Source organism: Chrysoperla carnea, chromosome 2, assembly GCF_905475395.1.
Source record: "Chrysoperla carnea chromosome 2, inChrCarn1.1, whole genome shotgun sequence".
In the NCBI taxonomy this organism is placed as follows: Eukaryota; Metazoa; Arthropoda; class Insecta; order Neuroptera; family Chrysopidae; genus Chrysoperla; species Chrysoperla carnea.
In genome coordinates, this window is record NC_058338.1 from 87,332,330 (window position 1) to 87,338,329 (window position 6,000).

Consider the following 6,000-nt stretch of genomic DNA (forward strand, 5'->3'; position numbering starts at 1 on the left):
TTGTTTGGTGTTGGTATCGGCAGATTTCGCAGCACGTCGTCTAAATCTAGCTTCCCAAAAGCAGCGAATTTTAATGAATGAATTAATAAAAGCATTTGTTGCTTTTTCAGTACATAATTTAAATTTTGGAGTGCGATCAATTAAAACTGGATTAAGATAGCAAGAAATTTTTTTTAAATGGAAGAAATTTTTAATAACACTTTGATATGTTTTCTCCCACTCTAACACTGAGTCAAACAATATTTTTGATGAATATTTAAGGCCATTAGCATCAGCACAATCTTTTAGCAAAGTGAATAACTTATAATCTTCAAAAGATTTGTTTTCTCTTGGTAAAATTAAATAATCATAACATTGTCTACAAGTATTATGAGATTTAATAAATTTTTTAGCTAAATAACCACAAATATAATAAACTGCATTCGATTCTGTGAATTCTGAATTTTTTGTGCGCTTCATATCATTTTCAAAATTGTTCATGATGCTTGGTACTGATAATTTATTATTTAAGAATTCTTTGACAGGAATTAAAATTGTTGCTGATTCAATTTTACTCAGTTTGGCAAAAATTTTATTTTGATCTTCTTCACAATTAGTAGCGTTTGATAATTTACTCAGCTGAGTTATAAAAATATGCCTCAAACCAGATTCAAATTGTTTTGGTGAGGGATTAACAGAGCAACCATGTTGCTGTCGAATAGTTGCGAATAAATTTTCCAATGGATCTTGGTTTAATTGACGAGTTTTAAGAATCGGGATGTCATATTCCACGCGAAGTTCTTCAGACAGTTGCAAAACGCTATTAATTGTAATTTTCTAATACAGTATTATTTAATCCAGGATGAATTGGAAATTGTTTTTGGTAATTACTTAGAGTTCTTTCAGTTGGTAAGTGAAAAAATTTGCTAAGATAACGGTATGCTTTAGGTGAATGATATTTTATAGATAACGCTATATCTTTCACTTCATTCGTAAAACGTCGACGATTTTTTGAAACATTGCACAAACGTAAATGTGAAGAAAAAAAAGCTAGAGCTTCCGGATCCAGAAATTTGGAGGATGCATTAATAATAGATTTTATTTCTACTTCGTTAGTGACTAACGGATTGTTACGTTTTTGTTTAGTTAGTCTTAGAATTCGGCTTCGATAAACAGCTAACAAACGATTTTTATTTTTAATACGTAAAGACTTTGGTGTTAATTGCACTTGACGATCAACTTTATTTCTTATTCTTAATTGATTATATGATGTACTACTCTTCATATGATGTAACTTAGAAGGCGAAGTTACTGCTTCTTTTGGTGGAACAGTAGAATTTTTGAAAACTAATGTTCTTGGTACTCGACTCACTTTTTTCGATGGAGTCATTAATAATCTTGATGATTGTTGAGAACGTGAGTTTGGAGACACTTTTGCATTTAATGAACTTAGCTTACTACTAACGGGTGAAGAACATATACCGATTGTGTTAAAGTTATTGAAATTTTTTGGTATGCTTTCGCTAAACACTGGTGTACTGGAAGAAGAAACGTTTTCTTGAACATACATCCTCGCTTTGTCTGCTGTATTCAACGTAACAGAGTTATGCGAATAATCTATAGATGCGGAAATACTAGGTTGATCTGATGTTCTAATAGTAGATGTAGGCGATGGTTGATATGGTGTCGGTGAAGAAATTGTTGCTGAAGCATTTGATGATGAATGAGTCCCTGCAGATGATGCATAAGAATGATCCTCTTCAGTAAAAAAAAAAAAAACCAATTAATTAGGTGAAGCAAAGTTTCATAAGAATCAACGTTATTGAAAAAAAGAAACAAGTCATTAAATGTTAATGGAGAAATTTCTTATTAAATAAAAATAAATAATATCGGATTAATTAACTACTTTAAAAAACGGCTTAATATTTGTGGTTGTAAAAATAACAGTCATATTTTTCTATTATACTCTGATATTTTCATACATTTAACGAATTGTGACTGAATTAATTCAAATATACTACTTTGACGGTGACGATTATTATACTAATTTACAAATTCCAATCAGTAAAATATTTGATTGCTTTAAATAAAATTTTTTTTTATAAAATATGTACAATTCATTACCTATTCTTATCGAAATTCGATAAGAATATCACTTAAAATTCTCAATATATCAAGAGACTTCTCAGTAAATATTTTGGATAAATATGAATACTTTAGATATATTTGAAAATGAGTGAAATCGATCAATTGGTTTAGAAATAGTGGTCATTTGAAATTAAGAAAATCGGGATAATCGTAAGTTTGGTGATAATTCAATGCAATAAAAAAAAACAAAAAAAAAAGAAATCTACCTCCCATTGGCGAACGAAATTACCTAGAGATGGCTCTGGTGTGAATGCAATATGGCCGATATAGAGGATTTTCGTCCAAGTTGTCAAAATAAATTTTTGCATTTTTTTTTGTTTATTTGTTTTTTTAACATGGAGAAAGCCCTGGATATTAATATTGGTGATATATTTTATCTACTTGGTGGATCAGTAAGGCCGTTGATGGAAGGAGAGGCGCTTTCTCGTTCCAAAAACTTGTTTTTCTGTGGTATCCAATCGAAGCAAAATAATTGTTTATTAATCAAATCTTCATGTTTGCAAACGTCGAACATTACCGAGAAACCTCATGAGATCTAAATCAAAGTGTTTGTAGCCAATGATAACAAAAAAATCGAATGCTATTGTTCTTGCAAAGCGGGCGCGGGAAGCAAGTGAAAGCATGTTTTTGCGACATTGTGCGACAACTGACGCCTGTAGATCTTGTTTTCCCCCACTGGGGAACACCACAACGTTTTTCATTTTTGATAATTTCTATCTCAACAACAAAAACATTCAGCACTTGTGTAGCTGTCAAAACTCAAAATCCTCTATAATAGTTTCACTAATCCTCGCTGCGCGGCGCCACCGTATCTTGCGATCGCGAATACGAATCGTTGGGACTGCTTCTCGATATAACAACCAACGTGGTGGTGTTCTCTTTCGATAACAGGACAATTCAAAATGATCCGAACAAATGCGAAAATCTTTTGGATTATTCGTAATACCAGCAAATTTTCTCCATTGCTTTCGTCTGCAATAAATCAGTTAATAATTAATTACATTATCTTTACTATTTATTCTTGTTAAAATATTCATTTTTCACTATACTTTTATTTTATAATTAATATTTTCCAAATTCAATAGATCACCAAATAAATTTTACATTTACTTGACTGTTATGTACTTACATCATTAAATTTTTCGGCTCAGAAAAGAATGAATGATTTTTATTTTGTTTTTGTGTTCTTGTACAACCTTTCACATTACAACGAACCATTTTTTTTTAATTTTTACTTTAAAATTATTAATTTATTAAGTATTACGTCTTAAGAAACCAAAATCATCAAAAACCCAAGCGTAGATATCTGTCACAAAGACTATCTGTCATATTTCAAAAATCCTCCTTCATCGTCGCCCCCGCAAAAGCCAACAAGCTCGTTAGTGTATATCCTGAAAAACCAGATGTCGCTTACAATTATACGGCTGCTTCTTGTCTATCCTATAGTAGTAGAGTGAAATTACGCCTTGTGTATGGATTAAAAGTTCGAGCAACGAAACTTTGGGGTTTTTCTTTTCACATCAAAATAAGTATTTTTTGAAATTTTTACTTTCCCGGAGTGGTGCAACATGTTTAAAAAACAAAATGGCGTCAAAAATGAAATTTTTTTCAGAAATTTTATCATTTTTATTTTATATTCGCAAAAGGAGGCATCGGTGCATATCCAAATTTGGTAGGTTTGTAGTCCATGTTAAGAACTACTCCTCATAATTTTTTGGTGGGGTTTCGTCCCTTCCCCTCCCAGTTATATATATATGTATACATACATATGGTAAAACAGTTCATTTGACTATAACTTGAAAAATATTCGATTGATTTTAATGAAACTAATATCAATAGTAGGTTTTATTACTTACAACTTTCGGTTAAAATTTAAGCGAAATCCGTTAAATAGTTCGGCCAAAATTTCCAATTTAGGAAATTGTTTAAAATGGCTGCCATTTTATGCCATTTTGTCCTACGAGGTTAAATTTTTTTTTAAATTGTAGCTTTTTTTATTATCTTTCGATTTTATAATAAGTGGCTTACCCGTAAAATGACTCCTTGATCCATATTTTTGCGAAAATCGGAAAATTTAGCACTTTCTGGAAATAATTGTTTGGGGGGGTGTATGGACTGGCTTTGGGGGGTGTTTTTTGCTTTGGCATGAGAAAACTATTTTTAAAAGAGGTATATATGGTTTAAAGCAAAATTTTTAAGTTTTAACCCCCGCGCTGTAAGGGGGAAGGGGTGTATGAAATAAATGTGTCTTAAAAGATTTTAAAAAGAGGTCAAAATAGTTTAAAATGCTAAAGTAACCAAAAATTTTAGATGCTTTTATTAATATAGCACTTTTTACAACATCCACCCCTTCCCCTCCCGCTTTCATATTTTTTGCAAATTCAAAATTTTTATGACGTATAAAGAGGTTTTGGGGGTCGCTGATCTCGAACTTTTGGCCCAAATAAGTACACCCCCTAAAAATATTACAATTGTTTTTGATAATCTATTGCAAAATTCGAGATCAGCGACCCCAAAAACCCCTTTATACGTCATAAAAATTTTGAATTTGCAAAAAATATGAAAGCGGGAGGGGAAGGGGTGGATGTTGTAAAAAGTGCTATATTAATAAAAGCATCTAAAATTTTTGGTTACTTTAGCATTTTAAACTATTTTGACCTCTTTTTAAAATCTTTTAAGACACATTTATTTCATACACCCCTTCCCCCTTACAGCGCGGGGGTTAAAACTTAAAAATTTTGCTTTAAACCATATAGACCTCTTTTAAAAATAGTTTTCTCATGCCAAAGCAAAAAACACCCCCCAAAGCCAGTCCATACACCCCCCCAAACAATTATTTCCAGAAAGTGCTAAATTTTCCGATTTTCGCAAAAATATGGATCAAGGAGTCATTTTACGGGTAAGCCACTTATTATAAAATCGAAAGATAATAAAAAAAGCTACAATTTAAAAAAAAATTTAACCTCGTAGGACAAAATGGCATAAAATGGCAGCCATTTTAAACAATTTCCTAAATTGGAAATTTTGGCCGAACTATTTAACGGATTTCGCTTAAATTTTAACCGAAAGTTGTAAGTAATAAAACCTACTATTGATATTAGTTTCATTAAAATCAATCGAATATTTTTCAAGTTATAGTCAAATGAACTGTTTTACCATATGTATGTATACATATATATATAACTGGGAGGGGAAGGGACGAAACCCCACCAAAAAATTATGAGGAGTAGTTCTTAACATGGACTACAAACCTACCAAATTTGGATATGCACCGATGCCTCCTTTTGCGAATATAAAATAAAAATGATAAAATTTCTGAAAAAAATTTCATTTTTGACGCCATTTTGTTTTTTAAACATGTTGCACCACTCCGGGAAAGTAAAAAATTTCAAAAAATACTTATTTTGATGTGAAAAGAAAAACCCCAAAGTTTCGTTGCTCGAACTTTTAATCCATATAACAGCCTTTTTTTGCTTAGATTTACTCCAGTATAGTCTTTGATCATTATTATCAACTTAAAGTGACGTCAAACCAACCTTCGTGTAACATCGTGTGTTTCCGGATCGTTTTCGCCAATTTGAATTTTAATTATTTTCATTGCCTGTTTTCTCGGCTTCAAAAAAAATCGGGGAAAACAATTAGCCCATTTATCAAGACATTTACTTTCATTTAAAAAAAAAGAAAAAAAAATGTGAAACAGGTCTATTGAGTAATCAAATAATGCCAAATCAAATATATAATATTAAAATTAAATCTAATAACATTCGATTATGTCACAATTGGTATCGCCAGCCTAATTCATCCTGTCACGACACTCTTGAAAATCTAAAAACTGACGTTTAAATGTTATCGACAACTGGGGAAATTGGTTAA